Source organism: Cynara cardunculus, unplaced genomic scaffold, assembly GCF_001531365.2.
Source record: "Cynara cardunculus var. scolymus isolate 2C unplaced genomic scaffold, CcrdV1 Un_Scaffold_6108, whole genome shotgun sequence".
Taxonomy (NCBI): Eukaryota; Viridiplantae; Streptophyta; class Magnoliopsida; order Asterales; family Asteraceae; genus Cynara; species Cynara cardunculus.
The window spans coordinates 5,064-17,875 of record NW_020202769.1 but is presented as its reverse complement, the minus strand read 5'-3'; the positions used below and the strand labels follow the sequence as shown (position 1 = coordinate 17,875).

Here is a 12,812-nt window from a genome sequence, read left to right as displayed (position 1 = left end):
CATAGATGGGTTGGACATTATGGATTGAACTTGATTATTCTCTCCATTCAAAATTAAATTGTTTTTAACCAAATTAGTTAAAGCTACAATTTCAGCATTTAAAGCAGAGATGGCATCAATTTCATGGATGCCTGAAGCAGATTTAGAAACAACAGCACGAGGATTTGACCATTCCGTATTATTATTAGAAATTCGTTCCAGAATGTCATGTCCTTCGTTGTAAGTCTTAGCTGTGAACGCCCTACCGGCGTTGCGTCAAGAATAATTTTAGCAGAACTGGAGAGGCGATTATAAAATGTCTCCAATTGAATGCAATGAGGGATTCCGTGGTGAGGACATTTCCGTAGAAGTTCCTTAAATCTCTCCATGCATCTGAAACCGCTTCATCTTCTTCTTGTCGAAACGTCATAATTTCATTTCTAATTTTTACATTCCTCGTCGGAGGAAAGTATTTTTTTAGAAATTTTTCCACCAAATCATTCCAAGTTAGGATCAAGTTTGGTGGTTGAGAATTTAGCCATGCTCTAGCTCTATCCTTCAATGTGTAAAGGAAAAGCGTCAAGTGTAAGGCTTCTTGTGTGACGCCAGAAATTTTAAAATGATCCGTCATTTCTATAAAAGATTTTAAATAAGAGTGCGGATCTTCCGATGATAATCCCCCAAACTAACCCATTGCGAAAATCATTTGGAACATTACCAGTTTTGTTTCAAAAGCTGTCGCTGTCATTTCGGGCCTACCTATTCCCGCGCCAACTGACCGAATTTGGGAGTTGCGTAGTCCCGTATGCCTCTATTTTTATCATCAGCAATATTAACCGTGGCCTCCCATGGAGGTGGATTATCCCCCATGGTACGGTTACGATTATTTCTACCTCTTTTACGTCTTCTAATGGTTCTTTCTAATTCAAGATCAAGAGGTAAAAGTTCACCGTATGGTAGCCTTGGCATACAACACGGGAAGTACGAGTGAAACAAAAGAACAAGACTCAAATGAAAAATCAATATCTCAGGATAAAAATCGCGTTACCTTCCCCGGCAGCGGTGCCAAAAACTTTGCAGGCTAGGATCGTTCATGTTCACCTAGTAGGCAGAAAGTCCCCACAGTGGCGATGCAAGTGCACGCCGACACTATGATCGTTTGCAAGTAATAAAGTGGTACAAAGTACCGAGGTCGTTCCCACAGAGATGGTACTACTGAGATTCATAGATWTTTCATGAACTTCTTGCACGAGTTTCGAGATGTAAAATAAAGTTGGATTTTTGTTTATAAAAAGACCGAAATAGGACCGACTAACTAAATAACGAAATCAACTTCTAATATTAAATGATGGGCATGGGTGCAAGTGTTGCTTAAGATAAAATTAACAATAAAATGGTTAGACCTTTACGAGTTGTTTATAAAAGTTCCAATCTCTCGAAAGTGAACTTTTATAACGGGCCTCTTAAAATTCAATAAGGTTTTTACGTTTACCACTTCGAGACTTGCCGATCTAGCTAGAAAGTAAAAGGAATGCGATTCTTACCCAAATCTGTTTGTGATAAAAATACCTATTGATTAACCCCTAGCAAGATGCATACAAAATTCGCGTCTTCACGTAATTATTCAAAGACCCCCTCGAGTTCATTGTGCATCACTTAAGCCGTATTTCGGATCCGCCCATATCTGGGTCTAATATCTAATATTAACACTTCAAAGTGATCAGCTTATCCGCATTTTAAGTGTAGTCTTAAGTGACCAAGTTACGAAGTGTTAAAAGATAAAAACACCCAAATATTATATAAACATCCAAAGTTAAACTCACACCCACACCCATACAAGTAATTTAGCTAGACTTAATAAAAATAATAAAAGACATAAAGTAATACTGAAATATAAATTGCATTAATGTAAAACTAAATTACAAGTACAAGGAAATAAAATACTAAACTAGAAATTAAAGACATTAATTAGAAGCATAATAATAATTAATAAAAAGAGAAAATGAAACACAAAAGGAATTTTGTGACTTGCATGGTGTGTGTTGGTGGTGTTGGGTTCTCTTCAAAATGACTCTCCAAGCCTCTTTATATAGGGGAGAGGATGGGGAGCAAGGTACAACCAATCATTACCTTAAGGGTAATTAGTACAGAGCTAAAAAATACAAATAAAAATAAAATAGAAGAAGGAAGACAGCTCATATACAGCTGGGAAAAATTTCTGGAGGAATCTTCAAGCTGCACGTTTCCCAAGAAGCAGCAACAAGGCTGGTAGACTTCCCACAGTGGTGCCACAGTGGGCAGTGCTGTCAGAAAAATACAGGTTTTTGGCATAATACCTCTTCCTTTGTGTTTCATCATCTTTATAAAACTTTTTGGAATAAAAGGGGAAAAACAAGAAAATTGGGTATTTAATAATAGCAAAAAGGGAGGAAATAAATAGGAAATAACTCTTAAAAATAAGAGTTATCAATTATGCATAACAAATTTGTACCATATGTTATACCAACTTGTACCTTGGACTAGTTTTGTGTCAAAAGTTGAGTTTATACTTATTTTGGCATAAAGTTGAGAATATAGACTTGAAGGTTAAAGTTGCCAAATGGTTAAAATTTATATATATATATATATATATATATAATTAAAAAAAATTAAAATCATATATATATATACATGATACATGGGTGCATGACGGTTTCACCATCTTAAATATCAATTTCTCTCTTTTCTCTGTTTTTTTATCTCTCACTCTCTCTGAAACTCTCGTCTTCTCTCTAAATTTCACGTCAAGTTACTAAGGGAATCAAGATAACAAATATATATTTGGAATCCACTCTCTAAACCCTTCCTAACGGTATAAATTTCATTCATTTTTATTAGGGTGTTTACGTTAGGGTTCTTGAGACTGGTTTATAAACTATGTTTATGTCTAAGTTTACGGATTGATGTTTTTAAAGTTATGATATATTTGATGCTTAGAAGTCTAGGATTGGCTAAATTGATGTGGAAATAAAAAGGGTATATTATAGTGTTAGCTCTAATATTCACTTCATGTAAAAGTATGAAAAAGTATTTTGCAAGTGTTGACAGAAGGGTATCTTCCACAGAAGACATCAGAGGACTAGCAACAGAAGCTGTTTCATCGTGCAAGTAAAGTTCAACAGAACCTCTGATGTCTCTCACAGAGGTTCTGGAAAATGATCCTCTGACAATAAGATCATACAAGTCAATTACAGCAGAGCCTCTGAGATGGCTCACAGAGGGTCTGTGGATTCGTCTTCTGTGAAGATCCTGTTCTTACTGTTTTTCAAAGGTTGTTAGCTGCATGTGCTTCTCACGTGACTAGTTTTTTAATAGGCTTTATTTAGACGGCTTAGATGATTTCACTTTCTAGATCATGTCAGTAAGGTCGTTAGGGTCTAGTATAAATAGCATCTTAGGCTTTTGTATACAGTGTGCTTCCGAATTGTAATCGTCTAAATTTCAATTGAATGAATTGAAAACCTTTGAAGCTATTCTCTTGTGTTTATCTTCTTTCTCATATTAAACTATGTGTTCTTGGTTTAATTACTCTGTTTTGTTCTTATATTTGTTTCCGCCGCACTGTGATCGTCCTAAGAGTTCATTCAGAGTAACAGATCAATATCAAAACTGAATTTACAGATCCAACATATAGTTTCAATATGGTTAGATTGTGGGTATATGTTTAACTGCACACCAATTGTTCGGTTAAATGCCGAAAAGAATAAAAAAGCATGATTAAGATTAGGTTAGCAACCATTGGACTTGTTTTACTGTTTAGTCTGTTTATATCATGAAAATGTAGTAAATCATGGAAGTTGAATCATAAAAGTTAGTTAGGAATTGCGGAATCAAATTTTACCGACAATGCAACTCCCGTACTTTGACAGTGTATAACTCAGAAACCGTAAGTCAGAATAACCTCGTATATTGGAGTTAGAAAGAGTCTAAGTGGCTTGAAATAGTGTTTTTTCAGGGCTGTTTACACTGTATTCGAGATTAATTTGCAGTTTTGTAAAATTTATATAAAATAGATGGATGATCTAAATGAGATGATTTGGAAAGCAGTAGACTCGTATATTACCAACCTACAACTTTCATTTAGGCAATATAATCTGGATTGGTTTTTATGTAGTGTAAAAATGCTTAGAAATATGTGGGACGAAAGCGCTCCTTTTTGAAATCTACATTGAGTTTCAATTCGTATTCGGCTGTCCTTCTTGAAATCTACGTTGTTTAAGTACAATAAGACCTAAGTAATTTTATTAGATAATTATGTAATATTTTTTTAGGGCAAAATGCATAAAATACCAATCTACTTTCATAAATTTCTTTATTATAGCATTGTACTTTCAATTTTTCTTATTACAGCAATGTACTTTCAAATTATTTTTTATTAGGACATTGTACTTTGAAAAATTTACCCATTATAGTATTGGGTAACCTTCTGATTTAAATTTACCCATTATACTAGGTTTTCATGCCACCTCATTGTCCACGTAGGTTGTCCACATGTACTATAGTGATGTGACTTTCTTACTACATCATTATACTTTCAAAATTGTTTTATTATAGCATCTACTAGTTCTTATTAAACACTGTATTTTTAATTTTAATATTTAGATATTTTTCATTTTCTTTAATAAATGTATTAAATGAATTAAAAAAATTCTAAATTATTCATTAATATACCAATATTAATAAAACTAGTAGAACACAACTTATCTCGCTAATATTTTTTAAAAAATATGTGTTTTTTGAAAAAAGGAAAATAAGAATTGTTCTTTTTTTACCAAAAAATATTATCTTTACTTGACGAATATATTATATTTGTTTAAAAACTTTTTACTTGACGTATAAATATTTTAAATTAATTAGATTTTTTTGAAGTATTTATTAATATAACAATATTAAAAAATTGTAGATAACAATTTATTTCGTTAATATTTTAAAGAGAACTTTAAAAGATATGTATTTATTTGAACAACATAAAATAGGAAAAGTTGTCTTTTTTACAAATAAAATATATCTCGAAAATAATGTTGCATATTTATTTAATAAATATTTTACTCTAAGAATATTTAATTTAAATGCAACTTAATAAGAAAAAGTAAAAAAAAAATTAAATGTTTTTTTAGATAATAGCAATGAAAAATGTAAATCACTAATAATAATTTGAAATATGTTTTTATTTTAATTTTAGTTAAGTCATCAAAATGATGTGTCATCCACATCACCTCATTAAAACCACACAAGCAAAAAAGTCAAAAGGTTAACCGGTTTAAAAAGTAACAGGTTACCCATTGCTATTATGAGTAGATTTTTTAAAGTACAATGCCTTAATAAAAAATAATTTGAAAGTACATTGCTGTAATAAAGAAAAACAAAAGTAGAATGCTATAATAAAAAAATTTGTGAAAGTAGGTTGCTATTTCATGCATTTAACCCTATTTTTTATGCTTTGTAAATAGTAACTCGTTTATACATTTGTTAGGCACGCGGACAAATCAAACTTGATCGTGAATTTTCGTTTGATCGTTCGTTAATTGTCAAATGCGGTAAAGGTACGGATTTCATATCTCATTTTACATGGGGATAGCCATTTGTATAAGGCTTTCTAACCCGAATATATTGGTTCCAAATTTTCATTGTGCTCATCAATTGCTTTTGAGCTTTTGTTTCCTTTCAAAATATGATGTACATTCTTATTTGGAACATGGATCATTATCACTTGACTTGTTTTATTGCTTCATTTGTGAAACATTTTAATATAGACTCAATAACTAGAGCACCAGTATTGAGATGTTTCCATGGTGGCTAAAACGATCATGGCGTCCTCATTTTTATAGTACTTAAAAGTGGACTTGATTATGTACCGGTCGAATAGAGGGCGTATGGATCTATCCTAGGAACCGTTATCGGATAATAAATTGTGACCGTGGTTAAATACAGGGAGAGGGTTGTTGTGTTGTGCTCGCACCGCTTTCCTCACTTATGCCTGAACGGACTGATCATTGTTTGGGAATAACACGTCCTCGTGATGTAGTTTGGTCTTCGGACCCCTGACATGCCTTTTTTGCATTTTGACTTTCTTTTGGATTATCAGTTAAAGTTATAAATTTATTTTTAAATTGTTATCTCATATTCATTGTTTAGTTATTATTATCCGTTCAGATTTTATTGTCCTCGACAGGTACATGACTTAGCAGGGATTTTGCGGTGAGAGCTACGGAGATGACAATATTGAAGATAACCCATTACGTCATACTTTTGTTAACTTTTGATGATTAATGTAGACATACTAGTATTTTGGGACTGTATTTTAAGACATGTTATCTCCATTTGTGGTTACGTAATTATCTTTTTGGTAAATTTTATTAGTTGTTTTGTTTTATATAATGCGCTGATTTTTTTTAAACCAATTGTGGCATCTCCCGTCTTTAACCACGTGGGACGGGGGTGTTACATAGCTCTGGGTTAGTAGAAACGAAAGGGTAGGAAGTTAGAGTACATGAGGGTTCATCAGCATTATCTTAAGGATTAATGTTGGTTCCCTCCAAGTTGCCTTCGAGAGGATAGGCGACCATTTGCTGAGATGCCTCGATATGAGCAATGTCAGGTCCAGTGGTGGGTGTTTCATCATCAGGAAGGACAATCGCTGATGAATCATAAACATTTGTCGAAACCAATGAGGGATGAGAGGAGAAAATGGTCGAGACAGATGGACATGAGTGTTCAGTAGTGGCGATGCTGATATTATCACCTTTAGTGATTTGGATCACTGAGGCGGTTGGGATCGGAGCCACAGGTATGACAGTGATTGTAGAAATCACTGAAGAGATAGGATGGGTAGCTGAAAGTGCGTCGGGGGTAAGGCTAGTTTCAATAGCTGAGACCTTCTGAGAGGTCACAGCCAGAGACGTGGGTATCCCCTTTTTGGCTTTCTTGGCCCTCGATGGAGAACCAAGAGTGGGTTGAGAAGATGGACATTTGGTAGAGAGGGTGAGGGTGGTCGGGATAGACTTCGGGGGTTTTCCTTAGTCTTGACCACTGTTAAACCCCATCATTCTTATTGTAAAAGTAATGAAAAATATACAAGTGTGAAAGTACAAAAAAACCGATGGAAGAAAAGCAGGAAGAAATCCTAAGTGTCCAGGCCAACCAGAGATGCGATGAAGGTCCATAGGTGCGATGAATAGCGCATCTCCATAACCCCTCTAGTCACTAACACTTAAAGGATTCAAGCATTAGTTCAACCAGAGATATTCATTCAAGAAGACTCATAAAGACACATGGTTGAACAGGCCTCCAAGAAGACAGCTGGAGATGACAAATCGACAGCTAGATTTCCATTGCTCCATATAGATTGATATTATATCCATAATTCTAGATTGATATATTTTGTTAGAAGATTTTCTAGTTATCTTCCCAAGATAGTTTTCTCCTAAAATAGATTACTAGTATAAATAGTATTTATATTTCTTGTAATAGTTAACGCTTCCAATTCATTAAATCAATAATAGTGAATCATTTGACGATCAAATATTTTCTTGAATATTCTTCAGCTATTCTTCACTATTATCAACCCATACGACATATATAGGTTATTCATAACTTGAATATTCGTGTTATTGAGAGAACTGGGATCAACAATTAAACCAACGCCTCTGGATTCGAAGTCTTTGGAACCAGAGTCCCCTCTGGTCCAACTTGGTCTCCCCTCATTTGTTTTCCCATGCATCTTACTTAGTTTTTTCATCTATTTTGCAACCAGAGCCTCTGGTTCCAAAGACTAGAGCGTCTAGATTCCAAGTTCTTTGGGACCAGAGCCCCTTTGGTCCAACTTGGTCATCATAAGTTATCCTTTTCCTTACATTATCATTACATTTTATTTGATCCATGCAATCAGAGCCTCTGGTTCTAAAGACGAGAGACTCTGGATTTTAAGTCTTTGGAACCAGAGACCCTCTGGTCCCATAGACCTTCCATTTTCATCATCATTCATATTCATTTACATCATCATTCACAACCAGAGCTTTTGGTTGTATAGACCAAAGCTTCTGGTCATCCCATTTATCTCCCTTATTGGTTATAGGGGGAGTTTTTACTCATTGCACATCCCCTTGCATCATTTGAGGGGGAGTCATGCATTTCCCATTCATCATTAAGGATCCAAATTGAACCTATCATTCCTCTAGTTGTACATTCCAATCCAACCAGAGACCCTATGGTTCAATACCTTGGTCCTTTAAGTTTGCATTTTCCCACCCAGAGGCTCTGGTTCCTCTATCTAGAGCCTCTGGATTCCAAAAATGCTACATTAATGGAGTATTATATCCCTTGCTTTCAACCAGAGTCCCTCTGGTCCTTCTAAAAGGGTTTATTTTTTATTCCAAGGGTTTAAAATGATCACTCAGAGCCTCTAGTTCGTCTATCCAGAGCCTCTGTTTCATCAAAACCCAACATTTTATGATGAACTTGTTCATCATTCACACCCAGAGACCCTCTGGTTCCCTTCACAAATGTCATGACCAACCAGAGCCCATCTGATTCAATGACAAATCAATTTTTTCCAATAAAACCCATCTTTGATTGAAAACATTTTTAAGATTATACAATAATGCAGTTTTTGTGACTAAAAACCGTACAACATGGGTTTTTAGAAGATCAAAACTTTGTAATTTGTATTTATCTTCCAATAACAATGGAAATTTTATATTGAAATTTTTGGGATTATATTTTTGAGAATTATCCTTGGGATTATTATTAATCTTTTAATAATTTTCTCTAAATAACCCAAATGCCAAAACCCTTCCACGCGCTTGACAACTTCCAAAAGCATGGTCCTTAGAAACCCGTCATATTTCCTTTCAAACCACCCCATGATGACACGTGTCCCTATAAACCTGCACCATCATGATCATGATCAGACTTTACGGCTCACGATCACACATCAATTCTACTTTTTCCAAACGTCCCTCACCATCATTACCCCAAACATTATTTAAATATTTTTTAAAACCAACATTTCCTATCCCTCTCACTATAAATACCCGTCGTCCCCAACCCACTTACCCTTTACGCTCACAAAAGCTCTCAAGAACTCAAACAACAAGAACGAACCTACAACTCTTTGAACCTGAACAATGGTGTCCTCCGCCTCTCATGAATCCAACAACAACGATAGCCACGTGCAATCGACCGGCACAGATAGCCGTACGATAGTGTTCCTCCCGATCAAGCCAAACAACCATGCTATCGATCTCCGCACCCAACTCTTCAAAGACAGGTTTGCAATCCTAATTGAGTTCTTCCAAAATAGCATCCTCCAACCGGCCCTCACCCTCTCTAACAACGAGGTGTCGGTAAAGTATGTACAACAGTAATGACACACCTGCGATTTCTACCCAGAGAACCGTGGGATCATGGGTGACATCGATGTCCCCAACGAGATGGTGTGCTCAATCAAGATCTACCATGCCAAAATATCAAAGGTACTATTCATCCCTACCTGACAGGAGCTCGGGATTGCCTACTATGCCAAACAGCCAACTAGCCATCACATTCTACGCTTTATTAGAATGTTGGGCTACAACAGGGATCTCCGCAATGCCTCCGACTTCAAGAGGCAGTTTCTTCCACCCATGTGGAATGTTTTTTTCAGCATCCTTAACCGAGCCCTCAAATGCAAACTTGGAAGCATGGACCAGGGCAACCTCAACATAGTGACCATCTTGTATGGTCTCTTCTTCAACCTGCCTCTGGACTACGCTCTCCTCATCTACAACGAGATACATGTTGCCATGGTGAAAAAGAACAAACTACTGGCCGCTGGAAAACCAGTTACATCGATGCTCTTCCTGTATTTCCTTGCCCTCTTCTTCAGGGATGCGATGAAGATGCATAAGCTACCGAGCGATGCACCATTCACTCCCCAATTCTCATGAATGGTCATCGCCCAACAATCTCCAAAGATAGTTACCCTGCAGAGAGGCCCTTGTCAAGGGCCATGCTTAGTGTCATTCTCGACACCTCTGCTTGCCATAAGACCTACGAGAGCTCTCTGTTAGCCCAACAACTGAGGCCAGTTACCCCAGAGCACATAGAGCCCTCCCCTGACACAAGCGAGAGATTACAAGAGGAGTCGTCTTCATCGGATGATGAAGATGATGATGATGACACTCCTCCCACCTCCCTCGGCCCTATACCCACTTCAATACCATCACCCCAACCCCGACAACCACATCTGCTACCCTTTGGCGACCAAGGCCAAAGGGGTATTGAACAAGGACCACCTAGTCCAATCCCAACCCAACCAAGCCATCCAGAGGCCATTCTTCGGGCCTCTGGAGATGAAACAGCCGAGGTACCCCACCATCCATCACCTTTCTCCCAACAAGGGGTGATGAAGACATAAGAGCCACTTTTCCTCATGGCTTGCCACTTCCCTCACACACAGAAGCATGTGTTGCTTCTGACATTGATGTACCCATCGATCGTTCAGAGCGGTCGCCTCTTCAAGCATGAACCGAGTCAATACTTGGTCTAGTGACGGGTACACACATTTACTTCCCTTCATCGGACTCTGAATCGGATGAGAAACAGGTACATGTCTCAACATCACGAGATTGTTCCTCTCTTGAGGGCTATCAAGGACGTGATGGAAGTCCTCTCATGCCTAACTCCCCACAAGGCATCAATGGAGGCGCCTCTGGAATTGAGGCCCAGCCTACAACATCCGTTGCTGTAGGGGTTAGCCCACTAGGAGAATTAGTCACAAGGGCTGAGTTCCATGCCTTTGCTGACTCGATTCAACGGTCTTTGGATGACTTTAAACTCAACTTGGCGAGGTTTGCTGAATCCATCCCTACAATCAATCTTTCATCAATTCAGCAATCTCTTGCGTCCCTTGGAGCTCAATCGAGGGACAATACCACTGCCACCCTAGCCACCCTCTCGGCCCAAATTACAGCGACCGATGAACCACTTGCCACCCTCACCACCCAAGTAAACACCATAACCAACTCCATCACCACCCTACCCACCACCATCATTGCCAATTTACCACAAACAACCTCACCTCCACCGCCCTTTACAGCACCTAAAACCGATGAAGCCTTCAATGCTTTTGTTGTAGAGGTCCGCACCATCATATCTTCCATCACCGTATCTCCACCCACCACAACCTCCACCTCCACTCCTACAGATACGGTCACGAGAGGCGATCTCCGTGCTCTGTCTAAGGCCTTAATCTTAAGCTTCAATGAGATAAGTGCCAAATTCGCTTCAAGAGCCGTGGAGCCCACCAAGGCTCTCACTTGATAAACAATAGGAACGCACCGACTCACTCCTCCAAACAATGAAGGAAGCTCAAAGAAGAATGGCCCTGAGGAAGTATCTTGCTTCCTTCAGATCAAAGAAAAGGAGCAGAGCCTCATGCTCATCCAGTCGCCCCCCCAAAAGGCCAAGGCATGAAGACCCAGACTAGGATGACCATGGTCTTGGTCCTCATAAGGGGGAGAACCTGGCCAGCACACCAATGAAGTATGTAGCAACACCACCACCACCACAAGATCAACCAATCATCCAACCAACCCAAGGAACCGAAGCGAGGGAACCAGAGGCTCAGCTCTCTAATGATGTACATAATGTACATGTTCCCTCTATTTGCACACAAAACCTACCACCAACCAATGAGTTCTCACAAAATTTGGTGAGTTCTTCATCTTCCTCTGACCATCAACCCTCTACCCCATCAGGTCCCGTTACTCAATTTACCCCATCACCCAACACCACCTCCATCACCCACTTAACCAGAACTCTCCATCACTCAACCAACTCAACCAGAACCAAAACCAATACAACCAGAGCTTACTCAACCAGAACCACCACAAAACTAGAACCCACTCAACCAGAGCCCACTTAACCAGAAACCTCAACCCAACCAGAAGCCTCACACCAACCAGAACCCTCTACAACACAACCAGAACCTCCCCTTTCTCAAACAAGACGTCCACTGTCACTCAACTAAAAACACCCATCACCCAAACACAACCACCCATCACCCAACCTACCCAGAAGGTGCCTGCAGACATCCCATCTTCATTAAGGAAAGCTCCAACATTGGACAGAGTCGAAGAAATTGTCTCTGTGATCAAAACGTTAAGGAGACGTCCATCAGTGCCACGAAGGGAACCCGTCATGATGAAGAATATCCATCAATATCTCCATCACGATCGTGATGAACAACTAGTTCTCAATCCTCCCAACCTATCTCCTGAGTCGATGGACCTGCTACGACATAGATTCGTGAGACAGACGACCTCTCCACCACAAGTCGTCTTCTCCAACGATGGAATCAAGACATTCCTAGACATCAAGATGCGGACCTTCGAAAACAAAGACATCAAATACATCAAGTACACCATGGAATGCACACATAGGTTGATCAGCAATGATCTCATAAATCTCGATCCATGGGGACCCTAGTAAAGTTCAAAACTAAGAATGAGTTTTAAATAGGTCTCGAATTATGCGTTGAAAGACTATCCTACATACCTCCAAATGAAGACTTTCTAGAACTACAGGAAAAGCGCTCTACATCGGTCCTAACTCAACAAGAAATCGGCTTGGTCTTCAAGAACGAGTATGGAATCAAAAAGTACTTCAGAATAACTGAGGCCTTCAAGTATTCAACCGATACACTTGAACGGTTTCAGAAGGTCATTCGAGAAAGACTAGGTAGAGTGCATGTGCCGATAAAGGAAGGTCAAGAATTGATCCATGGTATCTCCACAGTCATCCGCTATAGAGGA

At 38.4% G+C, this 12,812-nt stretch overlaps 1 non-coding gene across 1 annotated transcript; it reads left to right on the top strand.

Moving 5' to 3' along the window:
• The first annotated feature begins 321 nt into the window (after positions 1–321).
• On the top strand, positions 322–427 carry LOC112504589. The gene has a single exon (XR_003068222.1). It is a non-coding gene; the product is annotated as a small nucleolar RNA R71 (small nucleolar RNA).
• The last annotated feature ends 12,385 nt before the right edge of the window (positions 428–12,812 follow it).